At 43.4% G+C, this 20194-nt stretch overlaps 1 long non-coding RNA gene across 1 annotated transcript in view; it reads left to right on the forward strand.

The window, feature by feature from the left end:
• The first annotated feature begins 1333 nt into the window (after window positions 1–1333).
• LOC149864142 (uncharacterized) overlaps window positions 1334–20194 on the forward strand; it is a 321852-nt gene continuing 302991 nt past the window's right edge. Inside the window, exon 1 of the long non-coding RNA XR_016442476.1 lies at window positions 1334–1367. This is a non-coding gene — a long non-coding RNA (uncharacterized LOC149864142). The remainder of the gene's footprint in view (window positions 1368–20194) is intronic.

The raw sequence follows: 20194 nt of genomic DNA on the forward strand, positions 1-20194 counted from the left end.
GGGGAACCTACAGGGACTCTGGGTGGATAGGTGGTGTGGCATGGTGCTGGTCCAGATGGAGAGGGAGTCCCAAGGAGTCAGTCTTCACTACCCCTTTTTATGGGGCAGACTACCTCTGATCTCCTATGGGGAGGGCCTGTCCAAGCAATGTCAGTCCTGTTCCAGAGGGTTCCAGGTGTTCTTACTGAGCATGTGCAGCCTTGGCACAAGGGTGGGTTGCCTCATCTTTTGTTTCTTGAATGCTGAGGGTGGTTCCAAGGGCTGGGTCATGGTCCAGGTAGTGATGGTTTGGTCATTCAGAGGGAGCTATTTTTTGACCTATTGCCATTGTCTCTCAAGCACCCTCATTCATCCCCATTCATTCAGGAACCAAGTTACATAGGAGGGGTAGGTGTGAATCATGGGTTACACAACCAGGCCTGGGGACAGGATGGAGACTTGACAAACAAAATGGAAACTTGACGTGACTTATGATAATTTACATATGTAGGCCTAAATCATATAGTACCAGTAAAACAGTAATATAGAACAGTAAAAATCAATATAAACATAATAATTATACAATATAAAGAATGAGAAAAAACAAAACAAATACAACTTGCTACCAAAATAAAATGCTGAAGCTTATCCTATGTCCTATGCCTATAGCTGAGGTACAATCCAGTCATCCTAAAATTTATTTTCCAAATACTAATGATCTAATGTGTATTTCACAAATGAATACTGTATTCAGTACTTAGTGAATCTGTCAGAGCTAATCATTTTGTCTACTATTATACAACCTCCTCTTTCTATTCTACCTTAAAATGAAATTGTTCATAGAGGGATTTTGACTGTTTATCAAATATTTCTGAAAAAAGAACAAATGTGATTTTCTTCAAAAAGAAATCCCATATCTATCTATCTATCTATCTATCTATCTATCTATCCCTTTATGGTAAATGTCCAATTTTCTATGCAGGGGGCGAACTGTTCCAAAATATGTCCAACAAGAGATACTGTATTTAAAAGTCCCATCCTAGTGGGAAATTTTTTGTTTCTTCCTGCAAACATTTATCCACATTTTCACTAAAGAAAGAACCCAGACAAAATAATCTTTTTTTCTTTGTGGGAAAAAAAATGTATTCTTTAGTACAGCAACCTTGCTTCACATGGGATCATGCAATAGATTATTTAAGTGTTATTTACAATAGGAATTGAGATGGGTTGACCTCCTACTGTTCGTTGTCAGCATCTTATCCAAAAACAGTGGGAGTAAATCTGCCTGCCACTAAATTCAATTTATGCTGTTTTGTATCTTCCTTTCAGCAGAGAAAACTGCTAGATGAGCTACTGAAAACAGATGTATATCACCAAGTGAAGAACAAGTGAGTCCTTTTGAATTTCTTTAGGCAGCTGACATTATATCATTTAAGTGTCTTATTGCATTTGTCTATATATGATGAATCTGAGTCACACCTGAATGAAAAACCATCAGCTCCCCCTGACAAATATAAAAGCATTTTGTATACTTAATGTAGTGGGTTGTTACTCCTTTAGCTAGACCCAGAAGCTAGACTTCCCCTTTTTCTCTCTCAAACTAAACAAAATAATGAAACATCAACATCCTCCCTCCCCCCTTATCCAGGCCACGGGTGTCATTACAGTGCTTAGTGTTCCCTTTCTTCTCATCTTCCCTCCTGCTTTAGTGTTATCTTTCTGAGAGCTTTTAATTTTCTCTCATGCAAGGCAATCATCCCTATCAGCTGGTTCAGAGCTCCTAAGCAGACAGACTATTACTCCCAATGCCCTTGCAGCTGGGCTCTGGACCCTGAGTGATGCACCTTCTTACACTTCACTTAGATTTCAAGTTGATATTAAGATACATAGAAGTGGAACAGAAATCAGTTGAACCATGATTTAACTGTTTTTCCAAATAATGGAGACGACAATTTAAATACTTAGCTCGCCAATCCTGCTGTAATAAAATGGACAGGTTATAGAAATATTTCTTTAAAATACAGAGATACATTCTTTCATGGTCATTTTCATTGGATAAAAAAGGTGTATTTTTTGTCATAGTCTACAGGTGGTTTAAACCCAAATGGATTTTAAGCTTGTTGTGGCTTCTTATATTGCAAAATGAAAATAAGATAAACTATCTTTGATTCAGACACACCAGAAAAGAATATGTTAGAAAGGATATAGTTGCATTTTTATAGGGTTATAAATAGAACATTATTAGCAGTGCACAGGTTTCTTTGATCCCTCACCATAAGTTTGGAAACCGGAATCTGACCTCTCACTTAAGGTAGTAGTCAACCATCAATCATCTGGATCACTGTGTATATGTAAGAGGTCTAGTCACCAAGACCTTTGATGTTTAGGCCTAGGTAAATGCATGGAGGACTGGAGGCTGCCCAAACCCTACCATCCTCCATTTACTGAGACAGAATCCAGAGGCCATATTGAGTCCAGACTTTTAGTGCCTCAATGGTTTTAGCTTCTGCCAGAAAGCAACAGATAAAAACTGCTAGTGACTGGCTGATGTCTTAGTGAGGGCATATTTCTGTCAGGGTGTTGTCCCTTAGCCTTTTTCCAAGTAAGGAGTACCCACAAGCAGTGGGGCTTTTGAGATGCCCTATACTTGCCTTACTCTGAGTGTTGCACCATTACGGTATTTTATAGTTGCTACACCACCATGAATAGCCCTACCACATTGCCACCAGGCCCTCTAGTCAGATGTAGTTTATAATCATACCCAGAACCTTGTTACCATAAGTGAAGTAGAACCTGAGCTAAGTAAAATGCCAGAACCTAGAGAACCTTATGACTTTTTTCCTTCCCGCTAATTTTAGTAAAAATGTCTTACACGTTTTATTGCTTTGTATTCCTCATCTGAATAAGTGACACAAGACAGTCAAGTACTTAATCTCTCTCTCTATATATGTATACTGAAGTGTTCCTCTGTCTGTATGTATGTTTGTTTATAACTTGAGAATGGTTGTTCCTATCAACTCTAAAGCTTACAAAATCACTGAATAGCAGCTGAAGAAAATTCTAGGTGGGTTATTTATCACTGACTATTTAAGGGTACAATGCTTTTCACACAGAGTTATAAGTGGCTTGCTCCAGAGTTGGTAGTTGAAGAAGGCTATATATATTGGCACGAACAGCAAACATGGCAAATGTTGTTTACAAAGAAGTTCTACAACTAAAAATTATTCATTTGGATATCATTTGAAATGTCTCCCATGTTAAATATTCCATGTTAAATATGTTGTACTATGTTCTTTAAAAATAAACAATATTTTTACCTAAATATGTTGAATCAAGTTCTTTGAAAATAAACAAACACTGCAATTACAAAAAAGAAAAAAAATATTGGGGGACGAACAGGTTCTTCTGCTAGTTCACATATAAATACGATTTAAAACAATTTCTCTTTTCCACTAAAGAAAGGTATTAAATATATTTGAAGTTCATCATTCCTTCCATGTAATTCAGCTTTTTAATAGGTTGGTCCAAGTAGTACATTTACTTGGTCCCAATTGACTTCAGTAACAATTAATTTCACTTTGCTTTATTACATCTATTAACTCCTAGGATGGGCAGCTCATGTATGTGAGAAAGAACTACTTTTTACTCTGCTATCAAAGAATAAAATTTGGCACAGAACACCTAGAGATATTTCATTTTGGGACACACTCAACATGGCCACATCCAAACAAGTGTGTCTGTGAGATATCAAAGACCCATCTGTAGCAACACACATCACACATCCCAGCATTCCTCACACTGCTACCTTGCAGCACAGGTACTGATTTTATGAACCAGGGGTAAAAAAAAAAAAACCTGCACAAAAAAAAAAAAAATGGGGGTGGCACACACAGAGGCAGCACACCACCTAAAACTAGAATATGGCCAGCCGGAGCCATGATCCAGCTGCTGGCCATCCTTCAACCTTCAGGAGTACTGTGCTTGAAGCTTCCCTGGTCCCCAGAACCCCAGGTAAGGCTGCTGGTCTCCTACCCTACCCAGGGTAACCTGTCATGCATCAGAGTATTTGTGGCACAGGCATTCCCTGGGGACAAGTATCAGTAGCACAAGATCCAAACTTCTGTACACATCTGGACATTGCCCATATATCATACAAAATGCATATTTCTTCAAAACCTCCCTGCGATAATCTGCCAATTTCTTAGAACCCTGCTTAATATGTGGTTAGTAACGTCAGAGAAATTATTTCTGACCTTGAGGGGTTTTTTTTAAGAAGTGCATGTAGAATTAATGATAATACTGAAGATAGCAGACTATATAATTATGAAGAATTTCTAATATGATTTTTCTTCTCTTTGGTTTTTGTGAATCCTAGGGAAATAGGGTGATTTTTTTAAAGTGCTTAAAAGTATAAATAAAAATATATTTATAATATGTAAGAATCAGAGTATTGATAAAGCAATTATTCTTTTTAAAAACACACGTGTGTGTGTGTGTGTGTGTGTAATTAGTAAGATGATGGAGTTCCAGATAGGAATGTATGGTGCAACTATTGAGAGCCTCTCCATATAACAGGTTACTACCAAATTTGTAACTAACTGGCAGCACAGTTGGTTGTAAGTGTTGTCTGTACTTTCGTACCACTTTGAAATATAGCAAAAAATAATTCTGAGAGTGTATTTCCCTGATGGAGATGAAGGGCATTACATGGTGATTGTTCTCCTAGAAAATTTTCAGCAGTCTGACTTTTGGTAGTGCAATTAGACCTTCTGAAAAAAAAAAAATCATGAATGGTTTGGTGGGTTCCTCCTAGTAAATTGTTTAATAGAATCTCAGAGCAAATATCCCTGTCTGTTGCTAGCAAAATACAGGACAGTTGCCCAGAATTTTCCAAATGCATTAATATAAACACAACTGAGCAGCAGGATGGGTGTGGGTGTGCATTCATGGATGTGACAGGAGAAAAGCTGCCAAGTGGCAATAGCCCCAGTAGTGTTCATTATAGTAAATGTGCCTCCAAAATCACAGTTTGAAACCCACTGAGTCCAATAGTAGATAACAGGAGTTTTGCCAGTGAACATCTAAAATCTATCTCCTATAGATGCAAGGTTCAAACTTTTATCTGATTTTTTTTTCCCCTGAAAACTTTGGTTGGTAGATAAATTCTTTGTTGGAAATATCAGTATTTGGTGTGAGGTTAGAGAGAGAAGGGGAAAAATCATATTAAGGGGGGGAAAAAGTCCATTGTTCAGAAATCTAAGGAAGGATAAGCACATCAGGATTAGAGCCTACTACAGTTTTTAAAGCTCCTCAAAAATTCTATCAACAAATTCAGTGAAATAAAGTTCTGATGAATAGAAATCCTTTGCAGTGGCAGTTCTAGTAGCATAAAGATGGAAACATTTAATTATGAATGTTCTGTGCTGGAAAGATATTTCCCTCAACCATTTTGGAGATTAAAAAGGCTTAGCCAATCCTATGCTAGTCTGTATTTGTGCATTAATTTATTCTGTCCTAAATGCAGGACTTTGCATTTGTCCTTGCTGAATCTCATCTAATTAACAGCAGACCATTTCTCCAGTCTAGTAAAGTTGTTCTCTCTCTCATATCTGCAACTTTACCCAACTTGGTGTCATTCACAGACTTGCTAAGGCACGCTTGATCCTATCATTCAAATCAATAACAAAGGTTGTAAATAATACCAGACCCAGGACAGACCCTAGGAGCACCCCCACTTGATACCTCTTCCCAACTAGGCATTAAGTCATTGACAATTACCTATTGAGTAAAATGTTCAAAACAGTTATGTACCCACTGTACAGTACTTTTGTCTAGCCTGTATTCCCTTACCTTATTAATGAAAATGTCATGATGGACAGCATCAAAAGCCTTATTAAAGTCTAGGAATATCAATCACATCCACTGTTCTTCCTCCATGCATACAGCCTAACACCTAATCATAGAAGGAGATCAATTTGGTCATGCTTGACTGGCTTTTCATAAAACCATGCTGGCTGTTCCTAATATTATTTTCCTCTAGGTCAGTGGTCACCAGCTGGTCAATTGCAATTGACTGGTTGATCATGGAGCCTCTTACAGGAGAGCTGAGGCTGTGGGGGATGAGCACATGTGCCCCTTCCCTGGTCCAGCAGCTTAATCTGTGGGGGAGGGAAGGGGAAGGGATCAGATTGAAGTCTCCATGGTGAGGGACTAAGTAGGGCAGAGGCAGGAGCAGGGGTAAGGTGAGTGGGGCACCAACTCAGCAGGAGGTGGGAAGATTAAGCCCAGGTAGCTCATCCAGGGGCATGGGATGGGGGTTCCTGCTACTGCGCACACCCCAGTGGAGGCCCTGGAAGGCACATGCTATCCCCATCTGTGCGTGTTGGAGGTGGGCTCAGCTTTGTACCACAAGCCCTTCTGCAGCTGGCCTGGGGTGACCTGATGCCACATGCATCCCACCATTGGGTAGGCAGGGGACAAATCTTAGCCCAGCAGTGGACGCACATAGTGTCGAGCTTCATCTGGGCCAGCTGAAGTGGGGTTCGGGGCACAAAGCCCAGCCTGCAACAGCAGTTGCCTCCACCCTGCTCACAAATCAAGGGGGCCACATGCCCTGGTTGCAACAGCTCTGAAGGAGGGAATGGAGCTGGGGCAGGGGCAGGACCTGCACATCCAGGGTGAGGCATGGGACAGAGCCATGAGCAGCTCATTTGGGGGGTGTGGGGATGCAGGGAGAACACAGTCTGGGGGGGCACGTGCCCCCAGATCTACATGTGGGGTGGGCTGGGGTGGGCTGCAGCCAGGGGGGCACTGGGTTCCTCCTGGTGGGGGTATTATGCTGGGCTGTACTCAGGCCAGGCAGCAGCAGCAGTGCTGGGAGTGGGGCTATGGGGTGGGGCTTCAGCCACCTGAAAATTCACCATAGCCCCCCAAGTACCCAGTGTCACCACTTCCCACCTCAAGCACAGCACACCACAGGTCAGCCCAAACCCCCACATGGGAAGAGAGCCTGGTGCAGTCTCCCAGGTTCAGCCCACAGCAGCAGCCCACCCTCCCCCTCAGTGGGGAAGGGGCAGGGGGGAGGGGAAGGCTACACCGGGCTCTTCCTAGTGTGGGGTTGGACTGTGCAGTGCTGTGCTTGGGGCGGGCAGTGGCAGTGTGGCTAGGGAGTCTTGGGGGGGAGATGGTGAATGTTTGGGTGGCTGCAGCCCCCTCCTTCCCATAGCCCCACTCCCAGCACTGCTACCATTACCCAGCCTGAGCAGAGCCTGGCCCAAGACCCCCACCAGGAAGAGCCCAGTGCCACCCTGGCCCCAGTCCAACCCAACCCACTTGCAGATTTGAGGGCAAAACACCCCCTATGCCCTCCTGGACTGTCTGCCTCACCTTCTCTGCAACCCCTGGATGGCTCCATCCCACACCCCACCTGGGCTGTTCACGGCCTGTCCCTGCCACAGTCCCACTCCCTCCCTCATCAGCATGGGGCAGGGGGCAGATCAAGGCCCCAGTGGTGATGGAGGAAGTGGGGCACAGGCAGATTCAGGGACTGGCAGGAGTGGGGAACAAGCAGAGGCCCAGAGGGCACATGTTCCCTGGGCCTCCGCTTGTCCCACCACCTGTCCCAGCCAGGGCCCCACTTTCCCCATAGACTGACCTTCTGGGGGGGGGGGGTGAGGGGGTGCACAGTACATCTCGGGTTGCTTTTTAATTCAAAAAGTGATCCCCTACTTAAAAAGGTTGGAGACCACTTTTTTTTGGTTCTTCACAGTAGATTCCTGTTGTCCTGATCAATGATCTTTCCAGGTATATCGACTAGGCTAACTAGTCTATATTTCCCCAGATACTCATTCTTCCCTTTCTTAAAGATGAGCAGTATATTTGCCCTTTACCGGTCATCTGGGACCACACCTAATCTCTGTGAGTTCTCAAAGAGGATAGCCAATGACTCTGAAATTACCAGTTCCTTCCAAACAGTTCCTTCAGTACCCTAGCATCCATCCTATCTAGCCTTACCAACTTGCAAGCATCTAGATTCCATAAATGATTATAACCTATTACTTTTGTAGGAAAACCCCCAGTTTTTCTTTTTTAAAATTTATTAAAATGCATTCCCTCCCCTTCCCCAACCATTTCTGACTTTTTCTCTCCCTCTTTATTCCCTATAGATAAATATAAGTAAGCTAAGATGTAGGATAAGCTTTAATATTTTATTTTAGGTAGTAAGTTTGATTTTTTTCTCCCCTCTTTGCAATTAAGTGCCCTGCTATTTTGATATAGATATCCACTGTTTTGTAAGTAATTATTATATTTTGTATTGATTTTTTTTTTTTTTTACTGCTCTTATATTGTGTGATTACTGTTTTAGGCCTATATATGCAAGTTAGCATAAGCCATGTCAAGTTTCCATCTTGTAATGTCAAGTCTCCATCCTGTCCCCAGGCCCGGTTGTGTAACCCATGACTTACACCTACTCCTCCTATGTAACTTGCTTCCTGAATGAATGGGGATGAATGAGGGTGCTTGAGAGACAATGGCAATAGGTCTAAAAATAGCTCCCTCTGAATGACCAAACCACCAACACCAATACCTGAACCAATGACCGAGCCCTTGGAACCACCCTCAGCATTCAAGAAACAAAATATGAGGCACCCCACCTTTGTGCCAAGGCTGCACATGCTCAGTAAGAACACCTGGAACCCTCTGGAACAGGACTGACATTGCTTGGACAGGCCCACCCCATAGGAGATCAGAGGTAGTCTGCCCCATAAAAGTTGTAGTGAAGACTGACTCCTTGGAATGGCATTTCCATCTGGACCAGACCAGCTCCACCGCCTATCAACCCCAGAGGTCCTGCAGATAACCCCCCTCTGGACATCACCAAGCTGAAGGAGACCACGACTGGTCATTGAGGACCCACTTTCAGCCTAGGATAAGTAGATATCACCTGCATATTTCCTCCTCCAATTTGGACTCTCTCTCTCTTGTCCCAGACTTCAGCCCCTGCACTAAGCCTCTTTAACCCCTGCTGCCATTGTCTCTCTCTCTGTCTCTCTCTCTGTGTGTGCAAAGGATCCAACAAAATATCGTGTCACCATCTCCCCTGTTCAGTAAAACCACTATCATTTGTAACCCTGAGTTGTGTTGGGGTTTACTGATCCCCCAGTGCCTTACCTATCTTAAATTCCTGTCTCCGTCTCTCTCTCAGCTCCAGTTCCCCCCAACACATTTTCCTAATCTCTCAATTCTATCTCCCCTTTTCTGCCCCCTCTTAGCTCCTCTTTGTCCCTTTTCTGCAAGCTCTTAGCCCTGTTTCTTTCTGCAAACTGTTAGCCCCACTCCTGCCACTTTCTGCATCACCTCAGCCCTGTGGCTTTCTGCAGTCTCTCAGCCCTACTCCCAGTTTTCCTCTCCCCATGTACCTGTTAGCTCCCCTGTAGTCTCCTTGCTCTGGATCCAGCCTCTGGGCTTCTCCTCAGTATCGCTCCTTTGCTCTGCCAGCTTTCTGCTTTCAATTAACACCAATTAACCTTAAGTTACCCCAACTTTGCTCCAGTCTGTTGGTTCTAATCCTGGTGTGAGGGAGCGGGCGCTAAGGGCGGCCGTGAAACTCCCTAGCGCCACTCACCGTCACGTTAGGGTGAACGTAGCACCCTCAGAATCTCGCCCGCCACGACTTTGATGTCTAATATATATAGTATGGAGGCTGCTTGTTTCCCTGGTGAACGGTATCGTTGTTCCTATCTCTACTCCCCAATGGGGTGTCTATCCGTGCCCTGCCTTAAGGGCTACGCGTGCCTCCAACCTCCCCTTTAGCACGCCCCAAGCCTCGCAGCTGTTCCGGGGGACGTTTGTCTTGTCCCTTGCCCGTCGGGTGCCTCTCGGCCACCTGGCGCCCCACAGGGTCTATAGCGCCACCACCGCCCCACTCTCGGCGCCATCGGGCCGGCATTACCGCCGCCCTTGTCTCGGCGCCATTGGGCCGGCGCTATCACTGCGGGTGCCTCTCGGCCACCTGGCGCCCCACGGGGCCTATAGCACCCCCGCCACCCAACTCTCGGCACCCTTGGGCCGGCCTTACCACCGCCCTAATCTCGGCGCCATTGGGCCGGCGCTATTGCCTCTGCACCGCGCCCCCTCTGGGGCCTCGCCCCCTCCGGGGCCCCATACCACGCACCTTGCGCCTCGCCCCCTCTGGGGCCCAATCGCCCCCTCTGGGGCCCAATACCGCGCACCTTGCGCCTCGCCCCCTCTGGGGCTTCGCCCCCTCTGGGGCCCAATACCGCGCGCCTTGCGCCTCGCCCCCTCTGGGGCCTCGCCCCCTCTGGGGCCCAATACCGCGCACCTTGCGCCTCGCCCCCTCTGGGGCCTCGCCCCCTCTGGGGCTCAGCTCAGCTGCCTCCCTCCTGTGCCTGGTCACCCTGGCAACCGGCACCTGAGCTGCCTGGGTGATTGGCCCTGCCAATCACCCTCACAGCAAGCTCCCCAACTCATTGGGGAGGGACGATCTTTTTAAGGCCGGAACCCCTACCTCATCGGCATCATTCTCCGCTGTTTCCCGGGAGGGGCCACGACTTTGGGGCCCCTGCTCGCAGCTGAGGCCTCCTATAGCGCCGGCGCTATTGCCTCCCCAATAGCCTCACCCGGTCCTCCGAATCTACTTGCCGTTGAAGGTGATCTTGTTCCCTGCATCATTGCAGCCGGTAAGTTTGGTAAGGCTGCCCCACTTGCCTCGGGCTGCTCAGCTCAGCCGCAGAGCTCCTGCTCCTGCGGCAGCCAGAAGGGAACTGTGAGGCAGGCTTCAGCCTAAGCTGTTTATAAAGGCCGGGCCCTGCCCCCTTCTGGCCACGTGACCCAGCTGGTCACCCTGGCAACCGGCACCTGAGCTGCCTGGGTGATTGGCAGCTCTGCCAATCACCCTCACAGTCACGGGGCACCTGCGTGACTCCGTGACACCTGGCACTGGCAACTTTCATCTCAGTCTCTACCAGCAGTAACCTGAATTAAACCCAAGCCTCAGCTCCTTATCCCAGCTCTCCTTATGTCTACTGGTTCTAATCCTGGTCCTGGCAACTTTCACCCCTGTCACGCTCTCTCTTACCTTAACCTTCCCCCAGGTATCACAAGTACATCAAGCACATACATGCACACCTCAAATTAGGAAATCATCTGTGTGTATGTGTATGTGAGTGGTATGTATGTGAACTGATATACATGTATGTCACTGCGTGCATGATATATGAATTAGTAATCTGTGTATGTGTATTAGGTGTGCAGGTATTGGTAATTAATTCTGGTCTAATTTCTTTTGGTCTGTATAGTGTGTGTAGGTGCTTGAGTTGGTGATAGGCATGCATTTGCCTAGGCTGGTAATTTTGGATGTGTATGTGCCTGGATTGGTAGTGTGTGTGTGCATACACCTGGAGTGTATATGTGTGCCTGGGGTGTGTGTATGCACCTAATTGATTTTTGAGTGTGTTCATGTGCACTTGTACACCATGCCCTGCTGTCTAACAGTGCAATATTGAGATCCTGAGAGTTGGCTTGACCCCACAAGGCAACAATCCAGGCTATTTGTTTCCTTACCCTATCTTGCTTACCTAGCTGCTCTCTTCATCTGGTAGGTTCCCTTGTTTGTGAAGACTGAAGTAAAAATGTGTTAAATACTTTTCCCTTCTCTACATCTATAAATAGATTCTCTTCCACATTCTTCAAAAGACCTAAGGTTTCTTTGGTCTTCCTCTTGTTTTTCAGATACTTATACCCTTATACTTGTATCTTTTTCAGATACCCTGTTTTATTCCCTTTTATATCCCAGCTGCACCTGCAATAGTGCCTTGGCCTTCTTAATTTTCTCCCTGCATGCCTTTGCAATGCTTGTATATTCTTTTCTAGTACTATGGCCAAGTTTCCATTTTTTATGAGATTCTTTTTTGAGTTTCTTATCCTTGAACAGGTCACTGTCTATGTAAGTTTTTATCTATTGTTGTCCTTTCCATTATTTCATCTCTTTGGGATAGCTTACTCCTCTACTCCTAAAAGAGCTTCCTTAAAATACATCCTGGACTTTCTTCATCCTCAGGATCTAGACCATAATTTAGTTTAATAAGCATTGTGCTAGTGACCCAATGAAAATAAGTATGGCTTGCTGGCTTGAACCACCCAGTGTTGAGACCCCAACATAAGGTGGCTGTGTGAAATACTGCAAATTATTCAGCTTCATTTTCTCAGTACATTGGACAACCCTAATATCACCTTAGTTTTTGTTTTTTGGGGGTCAGATTTAATTACCCAAATTGAACCGAAAGGGATAGGGAACTGGAAGAGACAGCTTATTGGTACACCTCCTCTCTAGCCTAGACAACTTTGTTTCAGATGTCCATAGTCCAGCCAGGAAAGCTAAGGGAGCATCTGAGCTCTACCTGCATATAAAAAAGCAAACACACTTGTAACTGAATAATTATGTGTTCAAAACTTACATTTAAACAGTTATGAGATTCCCATATGCGTTACAGAAATCTGATCTCTCTGTGGTTCTACTGAGCAAACACATGCTTCTGTTTGCTATTGCTCTTTCACCAGTGCCCCACTTGTTGAAATTATCTTTTTGTATGGAAAGCATATTAGAATATATAGAGCATACATTAGTAATGTATAGGAGACTTTTATGGGAAAATATTTGATGAGAGTGACAAGGCTGGATGAAGCAGTATCTGGAACTCTGTTAGTCTGCAGGGATCTTATTGCAAAATTGCAAAGTCCATGGATTTCTCTGGTAAAATGAGAAATCCCTGTTTGCCTCTGGTAAAAGGTAAAATCCTTGGTTTACTCTATTTTCCCATGGGAAATGGAAAACCCAGATCCCTGCTCATCAGCAACACAATCTTCCATTTGCCAAACTGCACATGAAATCTTGGATGCACCCACACTCCAAGCATTGGCATCTCATTGATTATGTCAACATCAAGAGAAGAGACAGGCAGGATTTCAGAGTGATAAAGGCCATGAGAAGTGCAGAATGCTCGACTGACAATAGGATCATAGTCTCCAACCTGAATATATGGATACATCCTAGTAGATGACCACAAGCCAAAAAAGCACCCCAAAAGCTCAATGTCTCCAAATTGAAACAGGAGAATGTGAAACAGATAGTTCTTTGTTGAAGAATTGTGCAGCCATCCAATAACAATTGATGTAAACTTGAATAATATTGAGAAAAATTGGGCATCCTTCACCCTTACTACTCAGCTGCATCCAATACTCTCAGTTCCACCACATGTAAATATCAGAACTGGTTTGATGAAAACAATACTGATATAGCGAGACTATTGAATGAGAAACATTGGCTCCATAAGGCCTACTTAGAAGACAGCACGTCAACATCTAAGAAGCCTTCAATAACATCAAAAGGATTGTCCAATGCAAACTCAAATGTAAAACTCATGGCTGAGGAACAAGGTCAATGAGGTTCAGTCCCAGACAGACAGAAACTATATGAAGAACTTCTATTATGCTCTAAGGACAATCTGTGGGCCACAGTCATCAGGAACATCTCCAGTATTAAGTGCTGATAGCACCACATTGCTCATCAATAAAGGAAAGATACTGGAGAGATGGGCAGAACACTTCAACAACATCCTCAATCAAGAATCATTTATTAGTGAGGAGGCAATTGATCAACTGCACCAGGTAGACATTAACATATCTCTTGCTAATCCTCCAACACTGACTGAGATTGTGAAAGCAATTAACCTGCTGTCAATGGTAAAACACCTGGAGCAGATGCTATACCAGCAGAGGTCTATAAGGCTTGCACATGGCTTTGAAACTGACTGAACTCTTCCAGGTACTATACCCTAGGTGTACAAGGATGCATCCATTGTCCTCTTCTACAAGAAGAAAGACAATAGACAATACTGCAACAACCATTAGGACATCTGCTTGCTGTCAATAGCTGATAAAATCCTCACCAGAATTCTGTTGAAGCACCTTGTGCAACACATTGAATGAGAGCTCTTGCCCGAGAGGCAGCGTGGTTGCAGGAAAAGAAGCGAGAGCTTAGACATGGTGTTTGCAGCTTGTCAACTTCAGGAGAAATGACAGGAGCAGAACTCCAACCTATACATGACTTCCATTCACCTGACAAAAACATTTGATACAGCCATGTAGGAAGGGCTTTGCAAGATTGTGGCAAAATAAGGTTGCCAAAGAAATTCATTGAAATAGTTCAGCAATTCTGTGGTGGCATGCTCACTCATGTTGTGGATAATGGTGAGTCATCTGAACCATTCCCAGTCACCAGTGGAGTCAAACAGGACTGTGTGATGGCCCCAACCCTCTTCAGTATGATGTTCTCTGCTATGTTTATCTTTCATGACTGTAACACTGGAATTGGTATCAGTTACCAGATGGAAGACTCATTTGAGACTACAGGCAAAGATGAAATTAAAGGAAGTGACTGTTCATGATCTTCTGTTTGCTGATGACTTCCCTGAATGCCAAATCTGAGTCTGATTTTGAACAGAGTATGGGCCATTTCTCTTCAGCTTATGACAATTTTGGTCTCACAATCAACACTAAGAAGACAGAAGTGATTCACCAGCCTGCACCAGAAAAGCTTACATAGAACCTATCATCACAGTGAATGGCCAGTCTCTCCAGGCAGTGGACAAATTAATTTATCTTGAACAATATGCTTTCACGTGTGGTTCACATCACTGGTGAAACCAATGCCAGAATTGCTAAAGCAAGCTTAGCTTCGGCAGACTATGTGCAAATGTTTTGGAACACAAAGGCATCAACAAACAAAACTGAAGGTTTGCAAAACTATTGTGTTGCCAGTCCCGATATATCCATATGAAGCCTGGACATTCTACAGATGTGAAAATGGTTTAGCTTCATAGTTTGACATGTGCTGTCTGAGGAAACCAATGACAATAAAATGGCAAGACAAGTTCCCAGACACTGAAGTTCGTACCTGGGCAGGCTTTCCAAGCATTCACAATCTTCTGATTAAATCAGAGATAAGATGGACAGGCCATGTCACCAGAATGTCAGACAAACAGCTGCCAAAGAACATATTTTACAGGCATCTAAAAGAAGGAAAGCACTCTCAGGGAAGACAGAAGAAGCACTTCAAGGACTCCCTCAAGTCATCCTTGAAACATTACAACTTTGACCTGAAGTCCTGGGAAGATCTTGTTCATGATTGTTCCATCTTGTGAAGCCTCATCCATACTGGAGCTACTGTCCAGGAATGGAAAAGAACTGCTGAGGCTGAGTAGAAGTGTAAACATCACAAATCTTGCAACAGCAGCATGTCCACTGTTGATCAAACAACTGAAGATGGCATCTCTTGCTTAGTGTGCATAGACAGTTCAAAGCACAAATTGCTTGGATCAGCCATTCATATGTTCACAGAAACCAAACCAACCAGTGATGTTATAGTCATCTTCAAATTTGAAGGATGAAAAACAACAGCAGCAAACCCCCTCCCTCACTGGTTGGGATCAGGTTCACTGCCTCCCACCATCCCCAGTGCCCTAGATCTCCACTCATCCCATCCCACCCCTTACTTGTGGCTGCCTGCTTGTCTGCCCAGGAGGAGCTGGCTGGGAAGGGGTAAACTGCCTGCCCATCTGTCATTGCCACTACTGATGCTTCTCTCTGGGCTGGGATCAGCTGGAGAAGATCTGGAGCCTGGCAGGAGGGGCTGGGGCTGGGCAGGTAGGTTAATCCTTCCCTGCCTTCTCCCCTGGGATAGATCGTGCAGGCAGCCACAAGTAAGTGGAGGGAGGTGAGAGGTACTGGGAGGGGGGGACCCCAAGGATCAGGGGGAAAGCCCAGAATGGGAGGGGGGATTTTTACCTTTCAGGATTCTCAGACCCAGCTGGCCTGAACTGTGACTGCTCCAAAGTCAAGTGAGCATTAAAGCTAATAAACATTTGTGCAGCTCACAGTGTAACTGTTGGGGTGACAATATTTAGATCTTGGGAAGCATTGGATCTGTGGCCTAATAAAGCTGCTAGCCATAAGGCAAAATGATATATTAAAAGTATATTGCAAGGCTCTTAGGCAAACAGATTTTGTTTATGAATGCTTATGCTAAGCTAGCCATTTGCTTATGCTAAATAATCACCTTAACTATGTCAACCATATTCAAGTGAGTCTGTGTAAGTTTGTGTGCTGTGAATGAGGCAAAGTCTTGTGAATGTGGGAGATGGTACAACTTGGGGCAGAAAAACAGATTGGAATGTGAAAAAAATGCAAAATTGGTAACAGAATCCTAGATGAACATATGAAAATGCGTGAATAGTGATTGGTGAAGAAGATTCCAGGTTTTGGTCAAAGTCCACCCATTGACCAAAGAAGTGGAGTGGAGGTCTTGGACATGTGCTCAAAGCAAAAAGACATGTAAATGAAGGAAATGCATAGGCAATTCCATGTTAATGAAGTAAACAGTAAATAGAGGTGGAGCTTGAAAGGGGAGGAGATATGGGTGGAACATAGGAGGTGTGAGTGTGGAGTGAATGTTAATGAGTATGAATCAAGGTGTATAAAATGTGAAAAGAACTATTGTTCACTGTGGCACCCTGGTTTGTTGGTTTTTTTGGGAGCTAGTCCAAAGCTGTCTCCATTCTGGATAAAGCTGTTGCAAGCAACGTGTGCTGGTGTTTGCTCCCTGCTTGCTCTGACAAATGAGCAACAAAATCCATGGGCAATTGGCTCGTCATCTCCCTAGTCGTTGAGCACTACATGAAGTCCGGGTCTAACAGTATATGTAACAAGACCCTTAGAATGAAAGCTTTCCACTAGTGTGGACAGTATCTTACTATAGAGGGTTCTACATTATGTTGTCTATTCCACTATTGCATTTTAAACTTGTTTTTGAAATATGAAATGATTACATAAATAACTCATCTTTTTTAAAAATGTCTTATTAAGGGATCTCTAAACAAATAGCAATTAAAAATGCATCATGTATTGCATTTACCTGAATCCAAGACTACTTCAAGTTTAAGACAAGCATCCAATAATTAGATTCTAGACATGAAAAATTATAAATGTGTTCTAATTTTCCATGTCTAGAATATAATTATTGGACGGTTGTCATAAATTTACCACACACCCCCTCACAGCTACAGTGGGGAAAGCAGCAGCAAGGGACCTGAATTCAGGCCCTTCCCCCCCTGCAATGTTTTTCCACACTACCTGTGCCTCCCATAGTGCCTGTGCCCCTGCTACCAGCAACCCCACATCTGCCCCTTCTTCCTGCCCCCTGTAGTCTCTGATCACCTACCTGGCTTCTACAGCCTCTACCCTTGAAATACTCCAGAAGCTCCCAGCGGCCTTCGTCCCACCACCATGTCCCCCAAATCCTGTGCCCCCACCCTCTCTGCTTACTATTCATAGTGTCTCTGTAGGCAGAGCTGCCACCACTGCAACTGCTTCTGTATTTCTGTGCCAGGGCCAGAGTTACCCTCTGCTCATTGATCCAAGCCGAAATGGGACCAGAGCCATGCCATAGATGAGCAGTGGGAGAAGAGGAGGGGTAGAATTTGAGGGAAGGCAGGCTGCTGCTGCAGTTTTGACTCTAACACCAGCCATGGGTTGGGGCTGGAGTCAGAGCCATGGCAGCTTCCCCTCTTCCAGCCTTGTACCCAAATTCATGATGAGGGGCTTTTCCCTACAGGTTGAAAGGCAGAAAAAGACTTCACGTTGCATTTGAGTAAATGCAATCAAGTGATGTAATATATGAAGTACTTCATACAAAATGAGTACAAATGATAAATTATGGAATTATGAGTTGCATTATAACTTTACTTGCTTCCATGGACCTTTGATTTATTGTAGCTCAGATGTTGGTCCATTCATCTATAGAAAATATTGAAATATTCCTGGATTTTACTTTTTCTTTCCTTTTTTGGTATTTCTGCACCTCTTTTTGCTTCATCTGGCCTTTGAGGGACAGCTTGTCATTAATGACAGAAAACATGATTATGGCATTTCCATATAGAGGTGTTGGTCTTAAGGTGGTGTAAATTTTCATAGCTGCACTGACACAAGTGGACATAAATCAGGTTCCATTAATTGGATGGCATGTCCTAGTATTTGTGCAATGCCTTTTCAAGTTACTTTGAAACAAATACCTTTTCAACTATGAGTGAAACTATTCATAGTTCTGACTTTGCTTTTCCTTCACCTTGAAAATGCAGTTTTGTTTAAATGGTTTTGGGTAGTGGGCCTTGCCCTGAAAACATTTCACATATACTGGTTTGTACTTCAAGTAAATTAAAAACATTGCACTGCATTTCATTTTCCCCCCTTCAAATATCAGATAATACTGAATTTGTTCTGTAGGCAAAGCCCAATGTTATCTAGCCACTGCCCCCCCCTCCAGTCTTATAATCTATGTTTTTGACATTTCCATAGTTAGCAACTGGGCACTGCATGAGGAAAATCAGCCTTCCAACATGTAGGAATTAACAGTAAGTCAGTTTATTGTTGTTGTTGTTAGTATTTCCTTAACATAGGATTAGGTACAGAAGACAGCTTCTCTGGCATAGCAAAGTTTTAATGATTGATTTTTATCTCTGAATTTAGCAAAATTTAACTTGGGGCTACAGTATAATAATAGCAAAGGCAATCAAAGTGAAATAGGAGAGGGATGTGTACTGCAATTTCTCTTGGTGGAAAGGAAAAAACAAAACAAATAATTTGTAAAAAATAGTCACGTTCATTCCCATTTTAGATTATTCCTGCAATGTTGGAAGCAATTAAGAATAGACTTTCTATTGCTACCTTTGGTGCTTCTTTGAAGACATGTGTAATTTGTGTGCTAAGAGTAGCTGGATGTTTAATAAATGTCTTGTATATGTCTCATTTTTCCTATTTATACTGGTTTAAATCTCATATCCAAACTTGATGTGGAAAAGAAATAGAAAAATGTGTGCATCTCTTCTAGAGTAGTCATTTCTGCAGTGTCAGAAATATCTTTAAAGGATTAAAAGCACTCAAAATAATGCTTGATGTCCTGTACATCATGAAATAATCTTAAACGTTCTGATTTAAGCTTGCGCTTTAACCCCTACAAACTTATCTGAGAATTTATATCCTTGCGCAATTCTGGGAATGCTCAATACACTTTTATTATGTGTATGTTTAATCTTTTTAGTCAAATATTAAAAATATACTTACTGTTCTAGGAAAGAATAGAAAATTCTGCTTTCTTTTAATTCCACAACAGTATATTGGCAAGCTTTTGGGGCAGGGTTAGGAAGAAGATGGGATTTGGAGAAAGACTGGCTTCTACTGTACTCTGCTACATACACAGATTTACAAGCCGTCAGAGATGAATATGGCTTGAAATACAGTATTGTACTGTCACTGGGCTTCCCTCTGACTGCTGCAGCATAGTTTCTAATTGGGAGAACATCTACATTTCCTGATGTCAAGAAGAGGCCGGCTATTTCCAAGCAGATGCCTCTAAGATACTAGAGCCACTCTCTTCTCTCAGTCTTATCTATGAAGCTCAACAAGCTTTGTGCTTCTGAATACTCTTTTACTCCAATTTCTTGTATATCCTGTCCTTTTTCCAATAGGTTTCTGTCTTGGAATGGATGATCACATCTTTAGCCTTTCAAAGATCTTTCCATATTCTCAATGTATAACAGTGATTCTTTTTAGACATAAATTATTAAATTCTTTCAGCATGAGAAAGTGGAGATTTCTGCCAAATGTAGAAATTTAAGATGCTTTATAAATTTTTAAAATGTCATTAGATATCAGCAAACTAATGTTTTATGACCTTAAGATGGGCAGAAATAACTTCAACTCTGGATATGTTATGTTGGCTCTATGTCCAGTAATGGATCACTTTATGGTCCTGGTCTGAACATTCATAGTATTCATTGTGGTGGAGTCTGACTGGCTTCTCTCCCTTTGAGAACTGCCATAACAGTTCAGAACATCTAGGGTATGTCTACATGTTCATGAATGCTTTTTTGCTAATACGCATTAAATTTAGTACCTGGATTGTGAGGTACTAGGAAAAGGTGTATTAGCTTATTTTAATGTGCATTAGTGAAAGTGCATCATTTTTGTGATGTTTTAATGCGTGTTAAAAGAGGCAAATGCACATTAGTGCACACATGTAGATGTGCCTCTAGGTTCCTACAAATACAAGAGCACACAGCTTTGTAACTGTCAGGCCCCTGAT

The sequence above is a fragment of the Crocodylus siamensis genome, chromosome 5 (genome assembly GCF_052110815.1).
Source record: "Crocodylus siamensis isolate JL-2025a chromosome 5, ASM5211081v1, whole genome shotgun sequence".
Taxonomy (NCBI): domain Eukaryota; kingdom Metazoa; phylum Chordata; order Crocodylia; family Crocodylidae; genus Crocodylus; species Crocodylus siamensis.